At 44.5% G+C, this 22,302-nt stretch overlaps 1 protein-coding gene across 1 annotated transcript in view; it reads left to right on the plus strand.

The window, feature by feature from the left end:
- Window positions 1-7,773: 7,773 nt before the first annotated feature.
- The window catches only part of RAB30 (RAB30, member RAS oncogene family), a 49,179-nt gene continuing 34,650 nt past the window's right edge, over window positions 7,774-22,302 (plus strand). The window contains exon 1 of the mRNA XM_071733161.1: window positions 7,774-8,418. The gene's annotated coding sequence lies outside the window, so the exon portion shown is untranslated. The remainder of the gene's footprint in view (window positions 8,419-22,302) is intronic.

Raw genomic sequence — 22,302 nt, forward strand, 5'->3', positions numbered from 1 at the left:
ACAGGGGATGTAATTTCTGTTTTAGATTACATTTACTAAAGCAGAGCAAGTCACTTCAAAACAGCTGCTGCCACACCCTCCTCCTCAAAGGGCATTCACTGGTACCGGAATGGAGGCACTAAGCCCTATTTGCATCCTAAGAGTTTACGATGCTGAAGCTGACTTCATGCATACCAGGAGCACTGCAACAATGAACCACAGAATCTTTCAGGTTGGGAAAGACCCTTGGTATCACTGACTCCAACCATCATCCCTACTCCACAAAGTTCTCCCCTAAACCATATCCCCCAACACCGCATCTAAATGACCCTTGAACACATCCAGGGATGGTGACTCAACCACCTCCCTGGGCAGCCTATTCCAGTATCTGACCACTCTTTCTGTGACATTTTTTTTCCTAATGTCCAGTCTAAACCTACCCTGCTGCAGCTTGAATCCATTCCCTCCTGTTCTGTTGCTAATTACCTGTGAGAACAGCACCAACCTCTCTACAATGTCCTGTCGGGTAGTTATAGAGAGCACTGAGGTCTCCCCTCAGCCTCCTCTTCCTCAAACTAAACAGTCCCAGCTCCTTCATCATTCTTAAGATTTATTTATCGGGCCCTTCATCAGCTTTGTTGCCCTCTTCTGCACTCAGCCCAGCACCTCGCTATCTGACATTGAAGTGCCCCAAACTGGACACAACACTCAAGGTGTGGCCTCCCCAGTGCTGAAGACACTCAGTCCATGCTGACATGGAAAACAGAGTTTAGGCTTTTCATCTATCCTATGTGAAACATTTTTGTGCCTAGTTATCTTTTGCAGACCTTCTCTGCCATCAAATGTAGAAGGGGTATTTGGCTAGGTGGGTAGGGCTAATGTACAGCTCCCCAAGCCTAAGAAATCAGTTCTGCTGAAAGGTAACAAACTGGTACCCTCTGTAACAACCATAAAAAGCAAAATTTCGGAGTAAACTGGCCCACATAATTTTCTAGCTCTCTTCTCCCATTGGGATTTGTCCAGACAGTATCTGGCTATCAGCTGTGCTGCCTACAGACATCAGGGTTTCTCAAGCTGCCACTGTCTGCTCAGATCCCTTCAAAAACAGCAGAACATTCAGCTGGGTCATGAGACCTAAAGCACAAAAACATGGTTAACAATAGCATCTGTGTGACCAGGGACACTGCTGCTGCTCCTCCTCCACAAAATGCACCCTGAAAGCCATGGTTTAATGAGGTATCAGCAACAAATCCCACTTCTGGCTTCTGATGGGTGCCCCCACACCTATTCTTAGCCCCATGATTTAAATGCTCACCAGCTCTATCTTGCTTTTAGAAAACCACACCACTACAAACTTCCCCAACTGCAAGAGCCCCAGAAAAGCACACACAGGGCAGTGAGGGTGTGTAACACCCTGATTGAGGCTGATTGCTCACTATGGCACTCCAGAGTTGTGTTGGCATAAAACAGAACAGTGTACAGGAGGGCAAAGGGTAAAAGATAACACCAACCTCAGAGCAGTAGTGCCATCAAAGCCCCTGTGACTGACTACCTTTCCCGAGGTCAAAGCCAGGACCAAGTATAACATTCCTTCTGGGAATGAATGAATGAATGCCCGGAAAGGCTCTAGCAGACACAGGAAAACTCTGATGTGCTAAGCCCAGAATCTGAGGATAACAGCTCTGCTTTGAGCAGGGTAGCTTAGTCTGCTTCACACATCTAAGCTGAAAACCTCTGGTTTTGCAGCATGTCAGACCAATCAAAACATAAAAATGTGACCCCCTCACCCTGAGAACCCTACGTCTTTTGTATGCTCAAGTGCAAGGTCCAGAATTGGTTTTGGGTCACCCCACTTGGTAGGTACAGTGATCAACCCTCATGTGCTCACTCTGAAGCCTTTGTGAGACCAGCATGAAGACTTTTTCATCAAGGTGTGCAACAGGAAACCAAGGGCTGCAAGAGCAGCCATTGAACTCACAATAAGGAGCCAAACTGGTGTAAACCTGACCCCTGTGAGTTGGGGCCAAGGCATTAAGGTTACCAGCACCCTACCTTCCATCTGTAGGACACTGCATGGAACTAACTTTACAGAATGGAACAAGTGAAACCACGTCAGTGGAAACTTGGCCAGAAACCTGAGATACTTACTGTTGTTCCCAGTTTTCCAGGAAGAGGTATTTGCAGGGCAAAAATGGCAAAACCCAAACACTGATTATCAGGCGGTGGAAAGAAGCCAACCATCAAAAATGCACAGAAAGGCTAAAAACGTGGGTAAAGAGCACAGTCCGACACAAGAAGGGAGGCAAACCCAGGGAATTCTGGGCAGGAGTTGCTATCCACAGATGCACTCCTTGGTGGTGTTTGCTTTTTCACAGTGCAGTGTTACTTACCCAGAAGGAAATGGTTTATGTGCCTTAATGAAACATTCTGACTGCAATACTGTTGTTTAGGTACTCACACTGCCAAAGCTTGTACTTTGAGATGAATCATACAGGAAGCAATGTGTAATTTTGTGTCACTGCATCTAAATAGCCCGAGAACCTGAGGACAATACCATGCATAAACCAGGGACTCCAACATTCCCATTTAGTTGCAGAACTGCTGGAAAAGAAGTATTGGCACATAATTTCACACACTATTCTAGTGATTAAGATTAGATTTTACCTGTAGTTATGGCTTTTATGTATCTCCCTGCCCCTCCCCCTCCCCCGTGTCTGATGCTTTTTTCCTCCAAACCTCAGAACAAAACCATCAAGGAAATGCTGGAAGATTGCCATAGCTGAAAGCTCACCTTGGCTGTCACGGCATTGTTTCTCTAAAAGGATTCTTTTCATACATTCCATGTATTTTTAGTGGGCTTTCATTTCAGTAGGTTCATGTGACCCTTAAAAAAAAACAAAAAAAACAACCCCAAAAAACCCCACCCCACTACTAAAAAACCCCACACCCCAAAACAAAACAAAAATCTCAAAACCCTGCTGTGCCTGCTCACCTCCCCACCCCCATGCTTGAATCTCTGCCAGCTCAAGGACTGCCTGTCTGGCACAGATGGGCACATTGGCTGAACGGTACCAGTGACCAGCTCAGGTTTACCACAAAACCAAACCAGACCTTTTCAGCATCAGTGACAATTTTAGGTCCACCCACAGCACAACCTCGGGGTGCCACCCTTACCTGCTTTATGCAATACAGGGTTTTACCAAAAGCTTTGTGCTGAAGACAGTGTGGACACAAAGCACATCAGACCCAGGACAGCCCAAGTGTTTCCCCTGTTCCAGGTGGAAGAACCCCTTGTGTGTGTGAATGCCAGAACAAAGTCAACCCAAGGATTTATGTTCCACCCTACAGACCATGGGAATTGTGTTTGTGTGCCCACAACCCACGGGTGCAAAAGGTTTATCCTCAGTGCAGTGCTGCCATCAGCCAGGTAGTTCTGTGGAAGTTTGGTGGACCAAGTGAAGCCTCTATTTTAACATCAGGAAACATTCTCATTTGATGAAAACTGAAGGTGCTTATGAGGTTGTGAACTGGATGGTTGTATGCATGCTCTTGAGAGAAATGTGGTTTGCCTACAACCCTATAGGTTCCAATGTTCTTCTTACAGCATCCCAGCTGGAGATAAACACCCATACTTACCTAGGGAACAGCTGCAGAACAGACTCAACTTCTGAGCCTCCTCTACTGAACAAGTTTCCCCACTGCCTTCTCAAAAGGGAATTTCCCACAACTGGAACCTCCTGTACTTGAACTACCTGTAAGTTGCTCCAAGGCCCAGTGTCCTGACTAGCACTTCCAGGCCCCCTATTCCAATAATCTTATCCATTTATCTACAATAAAAGTAATTTCCTGTTTCAGCATTAGATGAGCTTATTGGTGGAACAAACCTAATTTTTCTCTACCTAAGTTCCTTCAGGTTCTAGTTCTTAAGAACCCTGGGACTTGCAGCAGCCTGCACACCCTTCCCTGAAGTGGAACTGATACTGAACTCCTGCCATGTTTCAACTGAAGAACATGTCCATGCCACCTGAAGAGGTTCTTGACTGCACTTAACAGCACTCTTCCTGTCCTGAAAGATTAAAAAAAAAAGGTTTAAATTATTTAGTCACTCATTATACTCAGGGCTTTCAATTTTTTTCCAGCTACACAAGAATACTCGGTTCTTCCAGAAATTGGTTTAAGAGCTGCCTCTCCACACAATGTCACTGAGAAATCTTAACAAGGTTCAGAAGCCTTCCAAACTTACCTTTACCCAAGCTTTCCCTGTTTAAGAACAAAGTAAAGAAGCAATTTATTTTTCTGTAATGTTATCAAGCTACTTGAAAATACCATGACACAGAAGTACTTACCTGTTTTACCCACCTCCATTCATTCTCTCACCTTGCAGCTTTGGCAACTCTTGGAAGACTGTTCCATGGGAAACAGACAACAAACCTTCATGGCAGCTTCTTCAGTCTCCAGAATCTGAGCTGCAACTTCAATGTTCACATTTACACCCTTCCCCCATAGGCTTTGAAATAAGCACCTGTTCAGGGAGAATTGATTCTCCTTCCTCCAAGGGGCCTGTGGAACAACCAGGCCTCATCCCAGGGACAATCAAGCCATGTGGGTTTTGAAACAAAACTTATTTGCCAAACCTAGCACAGATTGCATCAATCACCCTTAGAAACCATATTCCACTCCCTGTTTGAGTGCACAAGAAAATCTATCTAATTAATATCTAGGTTGGAAATTAACATAGGACAGAAAAATTGCAAAAATTGAGACAAACCCCCCCACTCTGCGTGTTCTGTGCTGCTCTGACATGGATTTTGGCACAATGACAGCATAACATCAGGCACCTTAAACATTAGATTATCACATAATCTATTTGTATTATGTTAAGAATCTGTGTATTTCTTGTGGGGACTGCAGAGCTGGCTCTTGTATACTATCCAGTAAAGGCTCAATCTAGAGCATCCAAATCCTTGAAGTTTTTGTTTAGAGGAAGAACTTGTCAGAGTGAAAGTTGAGATATGAAGCCAGGTTTCTACAAATAAACTTAGGTTAAGAAACTCCTCCTTTGAACAGAAACACCACACATTCCTACTTATCTTCTACATCCTTCCTGCAGGGTCTTCCAACCACTCCTCCTGGTCTTCAGGACACTGGTTACTTACCTGAGTCCACTGTGACTTTTTTTCACTTTAGAAACAAAAAGAACTGCAGTGCAGCAGTCCAAGTATAGACAAATGTATCAGCTTCACAGGCTCTGGACCATGGAGACACTGGACTATGTTTTAATTAACAGCACTAAAACAGTATATACCCATATACTTTAAAAATGCCAAAAGGAGGCTTTCAATTCTCCTGTCACCTTAACTCCTTTCATATGAAACACTGAGACAAGACTTGTTTCTTCTGTAAGCCTCTCATGGGTCTTCCAGTAATGACCTGCTGGGTCAGAAGAGCCTTTCTCATTAGCTCTTTCAGTAGAGCAGAGTATCCCAGTTGGAATACACAACACATCATCATTTCCAACACGTTGTGATGAGAAAATATCATCATAAACTGACAAATACCAGGAATTTCCAAACTGATGAAAGTGAACAGTACACACACAGAGAACTACTTTGTCTCCTTTGGGTGGTTTCTGAAGTCCACTCCTTTGTTCTACCTCTCAACTTGCTCCAGTAGCTCCTAGCTGAGACATCAGTGACATCCACATCTTCAAAGAAACAAGGCATAAACAATGAAATAAAATTATCTGCATAGGAGGTTGTATCCTTGTCTCCTCCCCAGAGCACAGCAGTACTGACATAAGGAGGAAGGGAGGGAAGACAGGGAACCAATGCAGGTGAAACCAACTTCTACAGACCAGTTTAAATAACAGTTTGTCCTGTCATTAAGTCACCAGACTTTTTGCCCACAGCACACCTAATCTAAAAGTATCTGTATAGAGAAGAAACTGTATTTGTAACCCAGAATTCTTCAGATGAACACAACTGATATTGAAAATTACAGCAGAAAAAAGAGATTATACAGCATCCACTCCTTTTCTTCAGTTATAAAAATATCAAAATTAGATAAGATGGGGGTGGGAAGAAGCACCCCCTGTTCAAAGGTTTTTACTAGACATTTTATAGGAAGGAAAGCAACTGGTTCACATTCTGAGCTGGATTTAAAAAGATAGCAAGAATGGCACATATTGCTTTAGTATCAACACATTCTGAAAGGCTGCAGGTTAAGTAATTTCTAGGAGAACATCTTGTGCAACCTTCCTTCACACGTAACCTGGGGTAAACAGACTACTACACCTACGTGGTTATTGTGAGGCAATATCCTGAGCATGTGCATTGTACTTACCTCCAGGAGGAGCCAAAGTATTAAAGAAAAACTAGTAACCTCATTTGTCCTGAGTTATACCACTAGTGACTTTAGCCAACACATCCACTGAGCCTCCAAAACTCTTCACAACTCTTTTGTATCTGGAGTATCTTCTTGAAGTAATAAAGCACTTTATTTCACAGGAATCAGCTGTAACTAGAAATGGTGTTAGGCTTAAGAACATACACTGTACATCAAGCACATGTAAGAAAACAGGGAAGCAAATTAACTTGACTATCATGCCGAGAGGTCTCACATCATTTCACCTATTTTCTCAAGGTATATTTTTCAAGGCTGATTTAAGTCTCTATGGATATACTGAGGACAGCTGTCTACAGAAGGGAGCAAAGCTCCTCCTGCTGGTTACAATAAACCACCCATTTATGACAACCAAACACTTATCAGTGCAGTTCTCAGCCATCACACAGAAGCCACCTTTAAAGCGTCCCAAATTAAACACAGGGTTATCAGCTGGCGTGTGACAAGGGCATATCCAAGTCTTATCCCTGCTAGAGACCTGCCCCACCAAACCCAGGCCAGGAGTTTAATCTCCCTCTTTAATCCGTAGTCTGTACTTCACTCCAGGCAAACGCCAAAGCCTCCGGCAGTTACACGCCCCGCAAAGGGCCCCCTCCCCGCAGGGAGCACAACCCCCAGTGCCTGCGGAGCCGCCACGCAGAGCAGCTTCCCCCTGCGGTACCGACATCCCAGCAGCGCTGACACAAACTGCAGCCACCTACCAGCTCTGCCCTCACAGCCGCCCTCAGAGGCCCCTTCCCACCGACCCCCAGCTCCCCCCCCTTCCCCTTCCCCCTTCCCCAGACCCACCTCAGCGGGCGCCGCTCCCGCACAGCCGAGGCCCGCCCGCCTCAGGGCCCCTCTGCCAGCGCCGCATGGGCCCCCCTCCGGCCCGCAAAGAGGATGAGCCCAGGGAAAAGGCTCCAGCCACGGAGACACACTGCCCTAACAACAGCCGCTGAGCACCGAGAGGCAAGATGCCGCTGCGCAATACGCTCCGGTACCCTTCACATACCGTCACGCCCCTTTCAACCACTCCTCGGCCTCCCCCTTCGCTCTCATCCCCTCACGCGAACTCTTTCCGCCCCCTGAACCAACACCTGACTCTCATCCTCCCCTTTTTCCGACATTTTAACCCGGTTCCGCGGTGGCTCCTCCCGAGCTAAATGCAACGCACGCCATCAACATGGCGGCCGCCACCACCTCCTTCCCCACCCCCTCCCGCTCCCCACCGCGGCCGCGCCAGAGCGTGGCCTGCCGGGAAACCGAGTCCCCAGCCCCGCGCACTGCCGGCGTGCTGCGTGCCCGAACAAACTACAAGACCCAGAAGGCTCCGCTTCCGGCGGGCGACAGCCAATCGGTAGGCGGCGGCGCCGGCCGCTCGCCCCGCCCCGGCGGGCAAGGGGGTGATGTCATCGCTCAGCGGGCGGCCGCGGGGGCGCGCGCCGCTCATTGTGCTCCGGCGGTGCCGCCTCCCGCTGCCAGCGCCGGCCACGGCGGGGGGGCCGCGCCTGCTGCCGCTCCGAGCCCATCCGATCCGGCCCTGCTCCGGACACCGAGCACCGGCCCGCGGCGCCTCCGCTCTTACACCCAGCCTGTAGCGCTGCCTGGCACCGGGAGCGGCCCTTCGCCTCTCCCTGGAGAGGGTCGGTTTGCACCGGGCTCGGCTGCATCCATCCCGGGGGTGGCTGTCCTGTCCTGAGGGTGGCTCAGCCGCGCTGCACGGGGGAGCTCGGCACCCATTCCCGAACAGGGCTGCCTTGAGCACTGCTCCGTTACACCCGTCCCGGGGAGCTGCCCAGCTCCCGGTGGGTGGCCAGTACCCAGCCCCGGGAGAGCGGGCTGCAGTGCACCCATCCTCGGGGGGGCTGCGCCGTGCCGGGGGCGGCCCAGGACCGACCCCCAGGTGTGTGGGGGCTGCACCGCACCCAGCCCCGCCATCCCCATCCCCATCGTGGGGCGACGGGGGGCTGCCAGCCTCCTTCTATCGCCGGTGACCGGTTCCTGGCTCCCACCTCGTTTTATGGTCGTGGAGAGGGAGGAAAAATCCCAAACCAGGTGAGTTCCTCACATCTCCTCTCTTTTTATGTGTTTTTTCTCTCTCTTTTACCCCCGTTCCCCAAACCTCGCCGTCTCCCGCTGCGTTTCCCCGCACTGTGCGTTCCGCCGCGGGGAGAAGCGCTGCCGAGAGGGGCTGCGCCGTCTTCTCCCGTATCCCTTAAAAAGAGGGGGAAGGTGAAAAAAAAAAAAAAAAAAGCAACCCAAAATTAGAGAAATGGGACATGTACCCCTCCCCACCTTTCGGGCCGGACAGGCAGGTGCGTCCCCGCCGTCCCCGCAGCTGCTCCGCTGCCGCCCTGCGTGTCCCGCAGCCGCCGGGAAACTCCCGCAACTTCGGGATGCTCCGAGCGGCCCGGAATAGCGCGGTCCTGGGCGGTGGACAGCGCGGGGGGGTTGGGTGGGGGGGAGCTCCATCCCGTTTGTCTTCTGCATTGTGTAACAGCGGAAAATCAAATGGATTTGTGGTTGTTGTGAAGTTGGACTGAGAGCCTGTGTTACGGGAGGGGCCGGGGGGGTTTGTATCTTTCAAAAAGTTGAATAAGCAAGAACTGGTTTAGGTTCGCTCTGGCGATGCTGGTGTGCGAAGTCTTGCGGCTTCTGTGTTTTTGACACCCTCGTTGCTGCCCTTTTTCAGGGAAAAGGTTGGGATTTGAGTCACTGAGTCTCTTGGTTCTGGCTGTGAGCAGTTGCTTCATGTTTCTTTTCCAAGTCACACCATGAGTTTACATCTTCAACAGCTTGGTGGTTTACTTCAGCTTCCAAGTTACCACTTTGGTCTTTTTCCCATTTATTATAAATACAAGAAGTGTGTATATTTTAAACTTTTCAAAAACTTTGTGATCCAGCAAAGCTTAGTTTGGCTTTTTAACTTGTTTCTCTTATCCTTGCTGTCTGATTGCAAGGCTTTGATCCTTACTTGAGCAGTGCTATAGCATTAGTGCAGAATCTTGACTTTTTTTTTTTTTTCTTAGTGCATAGCATCATTAAATTTTCCTCTTCTATACCTACATTATCTCTGCAATTGCTGGTGGACTCCAGACATCTAATTTTGTGCTGGTGGCACTGAAATGTGTACATGCAGGGGGGTCCTGCTCACCTCAAATCTGTCAGCATCTTTCGGTACCCATTAGTTAATATGTTCCAAAGCCCAACTTGGAGGCTGTTCTGATGTCCTGCAAGAAGGAAGAGACTGTGCTGCTGATCTGATATTGTTTGTGGGTTGGTGGTTTTTTTGTTTTTTTTTTTGTGTGTGTGTTTGTTGTTTTTGTTTTTGTTTCGTTTTTTGGTTTTTTTGGTTTTTTTTTTTTGTTTGTTTTGTTTTGGGTTTTTTTTGTTTGGGTTTTTTTTGTTTGGGTTTTTTTTGTTTGGGTTTTTTTTTGTTTTGAGTTTTTTGTTTTGTTTTTTTCTCCTTATTTCTTTCTGCTGTATATTTGCTTCTGCACTTCTCTTGTGTAACTGGCACTGTGTGTCCTCTGGCAGACTCTGCCTGGAATCACAGTGCTGAGGGACAAGTGACATGAGTCCAGTGGGGACAATGAGACTCCCTGTTTGGTTTGATCCAAGTATGTGTAAACACCAAGGCAGTGGTTGGGGTGTCTATGTGCAGCGCATGGTGTTTTTTATAGCCTCCCCTCTTCAAGTGGGATAAACATGCTGCATCCACTCCTCCTTGCATTTATTTAATCTGTGTTTTTTCCTTCCTTCCTCTTTGTTAGCGACTCAAAGGGGAAGAACAACTGTGCATGCAGGAGTTGTCTTTGTTTGGTTGGGGCTTTTTTAACATTTGGATTTCCTGGAATGGCATTTTCCTCTTTATTTTACAAGGAAGGGGAACGGATAATTTAATACAGGGTTTCCCGTCTTGGCTGTAAAAGGAGAAGTTTTATTGCAGTGATATTTATTCTTTTTTTAGCTGTAGGCAGAAAGCACTGGAAATTAAGTGATAGCTTGAAAGTGTAGCTTGGGAATGGAATGGTTCTGGAAAATATTGATAGAGAAGTTGTGGAGAACAAGCAGGGAATCCATGGCCAGGGATTATTTAGTTTAAAACTAATGATTTTTTTTGTGTGTGATGGCCCTCTTTTTATATTTATATGCAGCTTTAATCTTTAAATGTATATATCTTTATAAACATGTGTTGGTATCTATGCTTATTTTATTATTCTCCCAAATAACTTTCTGTATTTAGAAAGACTTCTGACAGTGTTGTCTTGTGTGCTAGTGTTTTCAGGTTATAGGATACTATAGCAAGAAATGGATTAAAAATGTAACTCAGAAATCTGCACTGTTGTATTAACAAGATGAAATTTTGCCTTGCAGCAACACAAGTACAGACACATAAAAATGGACCAAAAGCTGCAAACCACTCAATAGATGAGTGATTGCTGTGAAATAGCTCAAATAAGCAAAGGGGCTCTTCCTCTTGAGTACTTCGAGTCCTGATCCTGTAAAGACCTAAATGCATTTACCGTGATTCAAGATGTCCCCAAACTGCCGATTGCTGAAAGCAGAGATATTTTTGTCTGGTCATTTACTTTATCCCCAATTTCTTATTAATGTCCAGTTACTGAAAGAGGTTTTGGGGCTAGGTGGTCTCATGGTCATACTCTTCATGGTTTTCTTGTATTTTAGTCCTCTTCTTAATCAAGTTGAGTTTGGTGCCCTTGAATGGCTTCTTAGTAAAGCCAGAAATCACATCTTTGCAAATTATCAGCATTGCCTGTGTGCCCTATGCAGTATAAATTGCTTGTCCCAGAACTGTTGTAGAATGAAGTTCAGGCTGCCCTGGGATGCTTGGGTTGTCTCCCAACCTCATTTGTGGGGGCACCCAAAGCCTGGTGAGATGAGAGGAACTGGGGGAAGCCAGAACTGGCTGCAGTTACTGTCTTGTAAGCTTTGGTTTCTTTGCTCCACAGCTGAGCTATGAGAGGACAGTGACTTTTAGTAGCCTGGAGCTGAAGTCTAGGTGAGGGAAGGGGAGTATCTGACAGGAGAGGTAGATGGGTGCAGAAGGCTTTTTGTGGGCAACTGAGCAGTTGCTTCCCAAAGAGGTATGGGGAGGGAAGGTGAGAATTGAAAAGTGAGAGAAATGTGTCTTTGAGCAATCTGAACCAACGTTTGTTTCCTTCCTGTGAAAGAACGTTTATATGTTTGCTGTCTGGGCTGTGTGTTTCTTGCAACCTGAGCCTGAAGCCTTGGGGCTCTCTAATGCAAGCTGCAGAGCTCCTGTTCTAGCTCTGGAGCTGCCCTTGTTTGGTTCTTGCCATGACAGCTGAGCTGACATCCTGCAGCTGGGCTTTTTGTGGGTGGGGTATGGAACTGTTGACTTTTTTCTTGGGTTTACGTAAAATATAGCCAAACAAGAAATTATAATAGTTGGGAATTTAGAGAAAAGTCTTTTCTAGTTTCAAAAGAGCATATTGCTTTGTTTTAGGGCAGGACCAACAGTTTGAGAGCAAGCCCTGCTCTTGGAAATTGCTGAGAGGAGGGAATGTGCTAGGACCTGGTTCTTGTGTGTTGATGAATAAACTCTCAGGAACTGTGAAAGTTCAAGAGATTCACTACAATCGTATGTCTTGCATGACAGGAGCACAGAAAGTAGCACAAGGTGGGCACAGCTTGCAGTAATCAGACAGTTTAAACAAGGAATCTCATATGGATGCTTGCAGGATTTCAGAGCGGGAAATTTAGGAGACAATAAATTCTTCTGTATTACGGATGTGTTCCTGGCATCAACCTGTTTGGAGAGAGGTTGGGGCAGAGGTGCTCAGCAACAGCCCTACATTGGCTGGAGGATAAATAAGATGACCTGAGGCAATGTTTTGATTGACTGCCTAGTTTCTGTGATTTCATTTTGCAGCAAGTCATTTAGTTTCCTGCCTCCCCTCCCTTATTCAGTCAATAACTAACTAAATCCTCATTTTATTTTTAATGGCTCTCTTACGTCAGGGAAACGACTGATCTGCCACGCTTGTTATACAATCCCGGTGTCTCTTGTTTGGTTTGGGCTTAAATAATGGATTTTAACTAGGGAGGTTGAGTCAAATATTCCTCAGGTGCTAATATATTCAATTAATTAGGGCAACACAAGGATGAACTTGTTCCTTCAAATCGTGACTATTTAAAGAGTCAGAACCACTTTAAAAGTCTGTCACTTTTACAGCAGTTTCATAACTAATCTGTGCTACTAAACATTGGGCTTGCATAAGGTATTAGTGAGATTTGTGTTCTAATGTCATTTGATTTCACCCTGTGTAAAGCAAAATCATTAGAGAGTTTGTTGCATTGAGCTGGGGATAGGTATTCAGGGTGCAAATGGCTTGATATTTAATTATTTGTCATCTCACCTCCCCTGGAGTTACTGCTCTGGCTACATTGCACTTCTGTCTGTGTGCAGAGCTGCACTGCTCCCTAATGTATTTAGAGCAAAACTTAAACCACCTGTTTAAACTAACCTAGCAGTTTGTTTCCTGAGATAATTAGGGAATGCTGGTACAGAGGAGAAAAAAAAACCTTCAGCAAGGTCTTGCATTGCTTGGTACAGATGGAGCCTCACGGAAATGTGGTGCTGTCCTTTTAAAGCTCACAGGATACTCTGTTTATTTTCTTTCCTTTTAGCAGAAATGCTTTCTTTTGGTTACTGGGGAACTAAAAGTTAACTGTAACCTTCAAGTATCTGAATAGTGTTTTCTTTTAGACATTGAAAAGAGTAATGGGAAAGGGAAGGGAGAGAAGAGGGGGGAGAGGAAAGGCAATGTTGGCATGAAAAAAGATGAGCTTCCACATGGTTTCTCAAAAGACTGTATCCTGCAGGGTGAGTTTAAAAGGGGAAAAAAAAAAGGTGTTAGATATGCCAAAGTGTATGGAAGTCAAGCAGTGCTTGCATAACTTCATCCTGCTAAAAATGCTCTGTATGGAAAGATGAACTTAATGCAGGGTTCTAGCAGCCTGACCCACTGCTGCACTGTGCTGCTGTTTATAATGAAGTTACCACAAACTAAGCTCTCTCTATTTTTTTTTTTTTTTTTTTTTTTTTTTTTTTTTTTTAAAGTCAATTACTTAAAGGACAGCGTGTGTGCATTTAAAGTGTGAGTATTTCTTGAGGTAAATCCAGCCTACTGTGTGCAACAGGGAAGCACCATGGAACTACCACCCCATAAGCTGGAGCTGAACCTTGGATGTCTGTTTGGAGCAGTGAAAATGAATCCGACTCCATGCAAGACTCTGCAGCAGGAATCAGCTGCATGTGCTTTCCAGGGTGCTTTGGACAGAGCCCCTCACATCAGAAAGGAGAAGAAGCTTTTATTGCTTCTGCAGGAGGGGTCACTCCAGGCTGTGGAAGTCTGGGGTCCATCTGCAGAATAATCAAGTGGTTAGAATAGAATATTGCAGTTGGAAAGGACCTACAAAGAGCATCCAGTCCCACTGCCTGACCAGTTCAGAGCTGACCAAGCTCAAGCATGTTGTTAAGGGTATTGTCCAAATGCCTATTAAACACTGACAGGCTTAGGGCATTGGCCTAAACCCTATCTCCCTAGGAAGCCTGTGTCAGTATTTGATCATCTTTTCAGTAAAAAAGTGCTTCCTAACATCCAGTCTGAACCTGTCCTGCTGCAGGTTTGAACCATTCCCATTTCTGTCACTGGAAACCAGGGAGAAGAGCTTAGCACCTTCTGCTGCACCTCTTCTGCTTGGGGAAACTGCAGAGAGCTGTGATTTTGCCCCTCAACCTCCTGTTCTCTGAACTAGACAAGCTCACAGACCTTAGCTGCTCCTCAGAGGACATTCCTTTCACCATCTTTGTTGCCCTCCAAAGGGGGTTGAACGGGTGTTTTCCCTGGGGTGTCACTGCTGTGACAGTGCCAGCTCAAGGGGAACTGCTGACGTGCTTGTTCCCATCCACCTTCTCCATGCCTGTTTCCTATCTAAGTCTCCCCTAGCTCCAGTGCAGCCTCCCCTCTCCCTTTTACTTTTCTTCAATTTAGTGATGTTCAGCAATAACCTTTGGGAGCTTGGAAAAAAAAAAAATTAATCGGGAATGCTGCAGGTGGGTGGGTGTAAGTGGAAACTCTATTCTGGAGAAGACCAACCAGGAAACAGGTTACTAAAGATGTTGCTTGGAAAGAGAAATGTGTAGGCATTTAATAAACCAGCCCTCACCTATGTGCTCTGCTGCAGCAGATAAAATTTAAGGCACAAGAACTTGTTGAGCATTCCTGTCTTTCCAGTGGTTACTCTTTTGCTCCAAATACCCATTCATCCATGGATACAGAAATAAGGGGAGATCCAGAAAAAGCCCAGATCTATGTTGAGAATGCAGATTCTAAGAGCAGCACCTTGAGCTGAGAGGTGAATGCCAAGTTGTAGATTTATAGGCGATCAAAGAAGTGGCGAAATGGGTTGCCAGGATTAGAAAATAAATCCTATTTCTAAACCCTCCAGATCTTGGGTTTGCTCTGTTGCAAAGAATGCTTGCAGTAATGAAAAGCTGACTTGAAAAATAATCACTAGCACTTCTCTGTGATTTAAATTTCATTGCCTGAACTTAGAGTAATGGAAAATAGATCAGTCGGGGCTTTTTATCTAACAAGTTTTTAAAGGAAGCCAGCTTCATGTCTAATTAGTGAGAAGTTCTCCATGGTGCCATCTCTTATCCTTCTAGGGTCTAATGCCTGGTGTTTTCATGACAGCTGTGACTGTAGCATGGGAAAATATTTGCTTCTGATAATGTTTCTTAAAAGCATAGTAAGACAAACTTGTATATGAATTTATTTTTTACACAACATGAATTCTTGATATTGACCTCAAGAAGTCTCCGAAGGGGTCTCCATGCTGTGTGATCCTACTTTTCTGTTGTTTTCTGATGGCATGAGGGAGTTTTAAGTTCTGTTTTTTCCAACACTGAAGATTCAATCTTTATTATAATGGCTGCTGAACTTGGTTAGTTGAGAGAGGAGACTGCCACTTAAAAAATAATCCTTTTTTTTGTTTGATCTTGCATTATAGCTATTAACTCAAATACCTGCAATACAAATGTAGGATTGAAAGAGCTCTCCTGACTTGTTTGGTGTTCCCATTAATCCACTGGAGACATTGAATTATTCCATCCTGAGTAATATTTGGAGGTGCAAATTGGGTAGCCTGCAGTCTCTGCAGGTGCATCAGTCAATTTCTGTGTATTGGGAAAAAGACTGAGAAATACCATTAGCCTTTTTATTCTTGTATCTCCCCTGAATTTCATGGTGCATCATGTCCTGTGGAGAAAAGGTATTAACTCAGATAAACCTGCAGTAGTGAGTTTAATTAAAATCTCAGCAAAGACTGGAGTAATCTGTAGCTATCACAAGAGTGTGAGGGCAGGTTTGGGATTTCTCTGACTTTGGGCTGCTGAGGCCCCTGGGCTGGCTGGTTCCAGTGTCAGGTTCCTTGTCCTGGTTGAGTGGAGATGTAGCTGCAAGTTCAAGCTGTGTGGTGATGGGTTTGGGTTCTGCTCCTCTTCTCTGTAAGCCCTGTTTCTGTGACATAGCTACAGAAATGTGCTTTCACTCTAAAGGGATCGTTTTAATGCAGTTTGCAGATAATTCCCCATTTTCTATCTAAAATCCACTCAAGCGAAGAGAAAATCTGCACCATCAGCTTACTCAGGTCCTGTAGGTAATAGAAGACCGTGGAATGCTCCGATTCCTTATGTATCTGAGAATATAAAAATCCCCACTTTAAATATTTGCTCTTGAGAGCATTAGGCAGTTATGGGGTAGTGCTTCAACAATGTTGGGTCTAATTAAAAAAAAAAAAAATCATGCAGAGACTGTATCTGAGCTGCATGTACCAGAACCCTGAAACATCAGAAGCAAAGTCGGTGCCTGATTTTTCTACTGCATTTGTCCTTGTTCTGAACAATTTGTTCCTTCTATAAAGGGAACTGTGCCTATTTTCTTCAAGCCAGCAGTATTCACTTTTCTAAAATATGGTAGTAGTGTTTTGCTCGGAGAGATGGATGGGTTTCTCTGTGTGTGTGCACATAAACTCCCAAATAAACCCATATTTCTGTTAACTCTTTCATTTCAGAAGGCAAAGAGGGACTCTAGTCAAGCTCTTATCTTGGAGATAACTGATTTTTGCTTGACCTATTTAGGAAGGGGAGGCATGAGTGTGCTGCTCAGCTGGAAGTTGCTGCATGGTGTCTGTAGGAATGAGGTTTATTCTTGTGTTCTGACCTGCTGTTGGCTGTTGCATTGTGCTCTGTGTCTCTTGCATCACCTATATTTGCTGCAGAAACAAACTGTGTCTTTTTAGCAGTCGGTAACCCCAGATTCTGACGTTTCTTGCCTCCTCTCAAAACTGGAAAGCAAACTGAAATATATCCCTATTGGGATCTTGAGGTACTTCTCAGTATTTCCATGTTCTGTAAATCCTGGAAGCTACTTTTGTTACTGTAGTTTCCCTCTGCTAGGAAACTTTTCTTTCCTTTTTCTTAAGTAACAGTTCTGTTGTCCCAGTTCTACAGGAAAGTGGTGTCTTGGTGCACTTGCACTTAGCTGTGCATGTAGCTGGTCCCTGTATGTCACCAGAAAGCACTGGCAGAAGTGTGTTCAGATGCCTTTGAGAAGTGTCAGCTGGGTCACACCAGCTATCCCTGTACTCAAGGCTCTGCTGTCCTGTGCCTTTATACATGATTATTATGGACCTTTCATGAACTTGCAACTGCAGATGTGGATGTAGTGCAGGGATTTTTTTAGAGCTCCTTCAGCTGCTGCATGGCCAGAGGCATCTGCACTCCCATCACTAGAAACTTCACTTTACTTATCATAGAATTTCCATCTTTTGTCAATGAACAGCCCATTTATATCAGTGATGTCTCCAGCCTCTGGACTGGGAAACTGCTTGGTTGAAACCAATCTTAAAATTATTCTTTTTTTTGCTAGGTTGATTTCTTTTTGGGATGGTGTCCCCAGGTTAATTCACTCTCCAGCTATGCAGGTAGTTAGCTGTCACTTAAAGCATATTTAAAGCAACCCCCCTCCCGGTTAGAAATTCAGAAATTAAGACATTCAGAATAAATTAAGTATTGACTTGTACAATGAATTAACTAAGAAAAACATTCATTGTGGTCGGAGGCTAATTCTGGTAGAACAAAGGAGGCTGATTGTGAAGTAAATATTAAATAAAGTGTCTCATTAAGTTCTGCAGTTTTACAAAAGCTGTCGCCACAGGGAGGAAAAACCTGGCGTGCAATATTGTTTGTTTACTGCAGCTGCCAGTCAGCATCTTGCATCAATTCCTAGAGTAGCCATTAGTAACCAGGCCACCCCACTTCAATGTCAGACTCCTTGCTGGAAAATGTGTGAAACTACATAAAAATTCTTTCCATCTTGTTAGCACATCTTTCACAATATTCCGCATTTTGCTTGATGACATCAGTTCTTGCTGATACAGAAGAAGGCTTTAAAAATATCTCCTGGGCAGTGCTGGGTGATGCTTAGTTAATGAATTTAGTTACGTGGGTCTGATGTTCTGGAGGACTGGTCTGTTCCCAGCCTTTCACGTGTTTTTTGAGTCATTCCTCTCTTTCTGGCTGTTCCTGTATTTATGTAGGGATTGGATTTTATCCATTATAAGGTCTTTGGGATAGAGCTTTGTTAGTCCCTACTTTGTGCAGGGAGAATCTGCAGTTCTCTGTCATCTGTAGGTGTTAGTGCAATGTGGGTGAGCAGAGCTTTAACCTGGGGAGGGAATAGCCATTAGTGATTTTAGGGGATTACTGTCTTCTTAATTGCACTGCAAAAATCCATCTATATAATTGGCAGTTTCATCTAGAAAGACGTATTTTGGCCTTCGAAGGCAAGACGGTGGAATTCTGTGTCGGTTTTGTGTTTATAGGCAAGTCACTACTAAACTTTCTGTCTCTTGGTTGCCTCCATCTGTAAAATGGAGATAATGTCAGAGGAATGCCTTGAATATTCATCAGTGATTTATTGTACGCCGCTGAAGCAAAGTGTTACGGGCAATGTTAATGACGTTTACTACTCGGCCTCACTGCTGCTGGTTGATCAGTATTTCAAACATCTGCAATCTTCACAGTGAGCACTAGCTGTAGATGACAATAGCAACTTCAATTTATGTGGGGCTCTTCTTTTGGAGGAGCGCCAAAGAATTTTATAAACTATAATGCAAACCATAGTGTAAATATTGCTTTAGCAGCCACCAGCCATTAGTGAGGTGCTGCATGATGGATATTGCAGCTGGCAGCCTTGTGCAAGAGGCTAGCAAAAAAGAGCAGCAATATTGCAAGCAATGGAGGTGACAAAGACAGGGAAATAGGAAGACAAATGACACTACCTGGATTGGGATTTTTACCTTTGTGATCAGCGATTCCTAGAGGTCAAGTGACCCCTAAGAAGTGAAACGGGGCATTTTTTGTTGCAGTCCCATGGCTCTGAGATAGGGATTCAATTCCATCTGAGCAGAAAGAACGCTGCTTGCTCTCAGGGGATTTGTTCTTGCAGAGTGTGTGTGTTTCTGGGTGTCTTCTTTCAAATACTGTGGTACAACCATGTGTTTTCAGTGGTTTCTCAGATGGGTAGGACTTGTTTGTCTTCTTGTGGGAGCAGAAGGCGCAGTCACTTGGTGTTTGTTCCATACATCTGAAAGATTCAAATTATAGCACAGATAACTTACTGTCAAACTGAAATCCCATTAATCTTAAAGGTGTTTAAGGCCAGGTTGGGTAGGACTTTGGTCTAGAGGGAGGTGTTCCTGCCCATGGCAGGGGAGTTAGAACTTGATGATCCTTAAGGTCCCAGCCTAAACCACTGTAAGATTCTGTAACTTTTGAGCCTGTTGGCTGGGCTGGGTTATTGCAAAAAGCTTGTTTTCTGTAGAAAATAGGGTTGAAGTGTGTATAATGCTTTAAGGAGAAGGGGAGCTTGTTGAATTCAGATGCTTGATTGGCAGTGCTCATCCAAAGCTTGCCTGGTATGGAGCAGAGGTTGCATTGCATTATCTTTAGGTTTGGTCTGGGCAAACCAGTATTTCTGTTTGGTGCACCCTGGGCTAATGGAGACCTCAGCAGTCAATAGAGCACAGTTTGAGGTTTGGCTTCCTGCCTGGTTGTATGCTTACACCAATCTTTACAATAAAAACAGAACACAGAGTATAATTATAGCCTGGTGGGCGCATTTATATTGTTGGGATATTGTGTTGCTGGGACTACTTTAAAGCCTCTGTGTCCAGGATTCCAGTCTTCATAGATATTTAAAGCACCACCATTTCTATATTTTGCCAGACCCCACCTTCCATTAAATAGATAATGATAGTAGTCAATGAATGCATTAATGTTTAACCCAGTGCATTTTTCAGTTTTGGGATCCCATTCATCCATATTACTGGAATTGATTTCTCCTAGAAGTACAGTGGTAACTGGAGAGGCTGATTTGCAAGCATTACTGTAATGTGTGTAGCCAACCTGTCTTCTTTTGATTCTTTCATTACCTTTGTTATGACTTTGTATACTATCTTGAGGAGGACCACATGAAGGAGGAGTGTGAATTTTTCATTTGCACATTAATGACACTTTGGGAAGGTGTTACGGGGATTCAAGAAGGGCTGTGCAGAAAAGAGTGTCCAATATGCAAACAACTTTGATGGCTAGTGGTTCAGATATTGCTAATAATAAGAGTCTTTTTTTCTGCAGATATTGCAAATGCTCATTTAAAATGGACAAGGCAGCTGGTATGATTCAGGAAGAGAATTGTTATGATGATGCCAGGAAGGCATCCTCCATTTCTCTCCTAGAAAGAAAGGGCTTGTAATTTTGTGCTCTTTTTAAAGGGAGAATATATTAGTTGAGTCTTAATAGGTGTTGTGGCATTCAGGAATAAACTGGAACAAGTTTTACACCAAAACTAACTGGATTTCTCATGCACAAGAGGTTCACATTGCTGGAAGTGTGGGCTGTTCCCAGGAGCTGAAGGACCCATGTGCAGGCGGTCTTGAGGCTTGTTTGGCATTGGAGGATTTTGTCCAAGGCTCTGACATTTTACTCTCCAACTTATATATATTTATATTTTTTTAAAAGGAACATCTGTCATTTTATCCTAACCCTGAAGCATTTCCCAATGTTCCTCAGTGTGTGGTTGAGGTTATTTGTCCTCTTGTGAAGGACAAGCTCATCATGGCTATTTTGGCTGTTCCTGGGAAAGTGAAGATCCTCTTCATCACACTTCTGCTTTTGTGTGGGAAGCCCTCCCTCCAAACAGTCACAGAAATCCCTCTAAATAGCAAAAATACATCTCATGACACTTCAAATCCTTCCTCATAATCCCCTGCTCTTGTGCTGTTTGTAAGAAACCAAAGCCATGTGCTTTCAGCTCACTGTCACTATCTCAGCCTGAAGGAGCTGGGAGGGATGGCTGCCCTCCATGGATGAAACCCAGAGGAAAATGAGTGGCATGGGACTAACAACCTGGTATTACCACTTAGGGGGCACTTGGATAAGCCTCAAGAGGGGAAACTTGCTGCTTTAAATTTCCAGTTGGCCCACCAGACAGGATCCCTTCTTCCTCTTGCTGATATGCATTGCTGCAGCATCCTGTGGCTCATCATGGTGTCCTGAATAACTGCAAGCACAAAATACAATTTCCAGCTAGCAGAGCTTAGTGCTTTCTGACAGGTGACAACAGGTCATGGTCATAACAGGCAGGGAAAGGCCAGGGAACAGCAGTGTTATGAACAGAGACAGCTTGGTGGGTGTTTGCAGGGATCTGTGACCATGAATAAGAGAGTGTGGTTGACACTGATGATCTTGTGCTGAGGGTAATTAGAGGGATGTAGGTTAGGCTGGAATATGTGAAAAGAAATGAGGAGCTCAGGAACCATGGTAGGAAGACCACTGGGAAAATTTGAAGATGTGAATGAGGAAAACTGGTAAAATTCTTTAAATGGGATTATTTTTAAATGAGGGTGCCTGTGATCCAAGATGAGATCTGTCAGATCTCATCTCTCAGAGTGGCACAATTGCTGATGACTGTGATGTGATGAGATGCTGGGTTGGAGGCTTTGATCTGGTTACATTGGGCTATTCCCAGATTTCTGACCTTGGGTAAATCACTTTGTTGTTTTTTATCTTGCCTGTCAGTACAGAGTGCTTCAAGATGGAAAATAATGCTTATTAAGTGATTTCTCTGTTGTACACAGTGAGGCCATCAGCCTGGCTTGGATTTAAATGTTATCATGATACAGATTAGAAGTTACTTTTAATTATGAGAAAAGGGGAAAAATGCACATACTGTTTGTGCACAACTTGCTCTCCCTTTGAAATCTAAAGTATGTATGTGTGGGCACGCATGTGGTGGAAAGTGTCCTTGGATGCTCCCTTCATGCAATAGTTAAATATTGAGTGGAGTTTTTGTGTTGTAACTCCGACCTTTTAAAAGTGCCACAGGCTTCTTTCAGCGTGACAGGCCAAAAAAATTGTAATATAATCTCTCAAAGCAGACCTTGTATTTATGTTGTTGAGTTCAAGCAACCTTCTGTACAGCCTACTGTAAAGAAAACTTGTATCATACACATCCAGGTATCAGCAAGTAGCAAATAACAAAAGTGAGAACAGTCTGAGAAGTGGGTGAAGCAGAGAAGCAACACACGTGGGGTCTGTAATGCTCTACTTGTGCTCTTTAATAATCCAGGTGATGTTTGAGGTTTTTTTTTTTTTCATGTTCAAGTTGCTTGTTGCTGTAACAGCATAAAGAAATGAATAATATAACTTGATGCAATATTGTATTTTTAATAGTGGCTCCCTAATCCCTATCTGCTCGTTACAGCCAGGATTTGAATCTGCCCAAATATTACATTTGTGTTGAGGGTGAAGAAAATTATGTTTGT

The sequence above is a fragment of the Heliangelus exortis genome, chromosome 1, assembly GCF_036169615.1.
Source record: "Heliangelus exortis chromosome 1, bHelExo1.hap1, whole genome shotgun sequence".
Lineage (NCBI taxonomy): Eukaryota > Metazoa > Chordata > Aves > Apodiformes > Trochilidae > Heliangelus > Heliangelus exortis.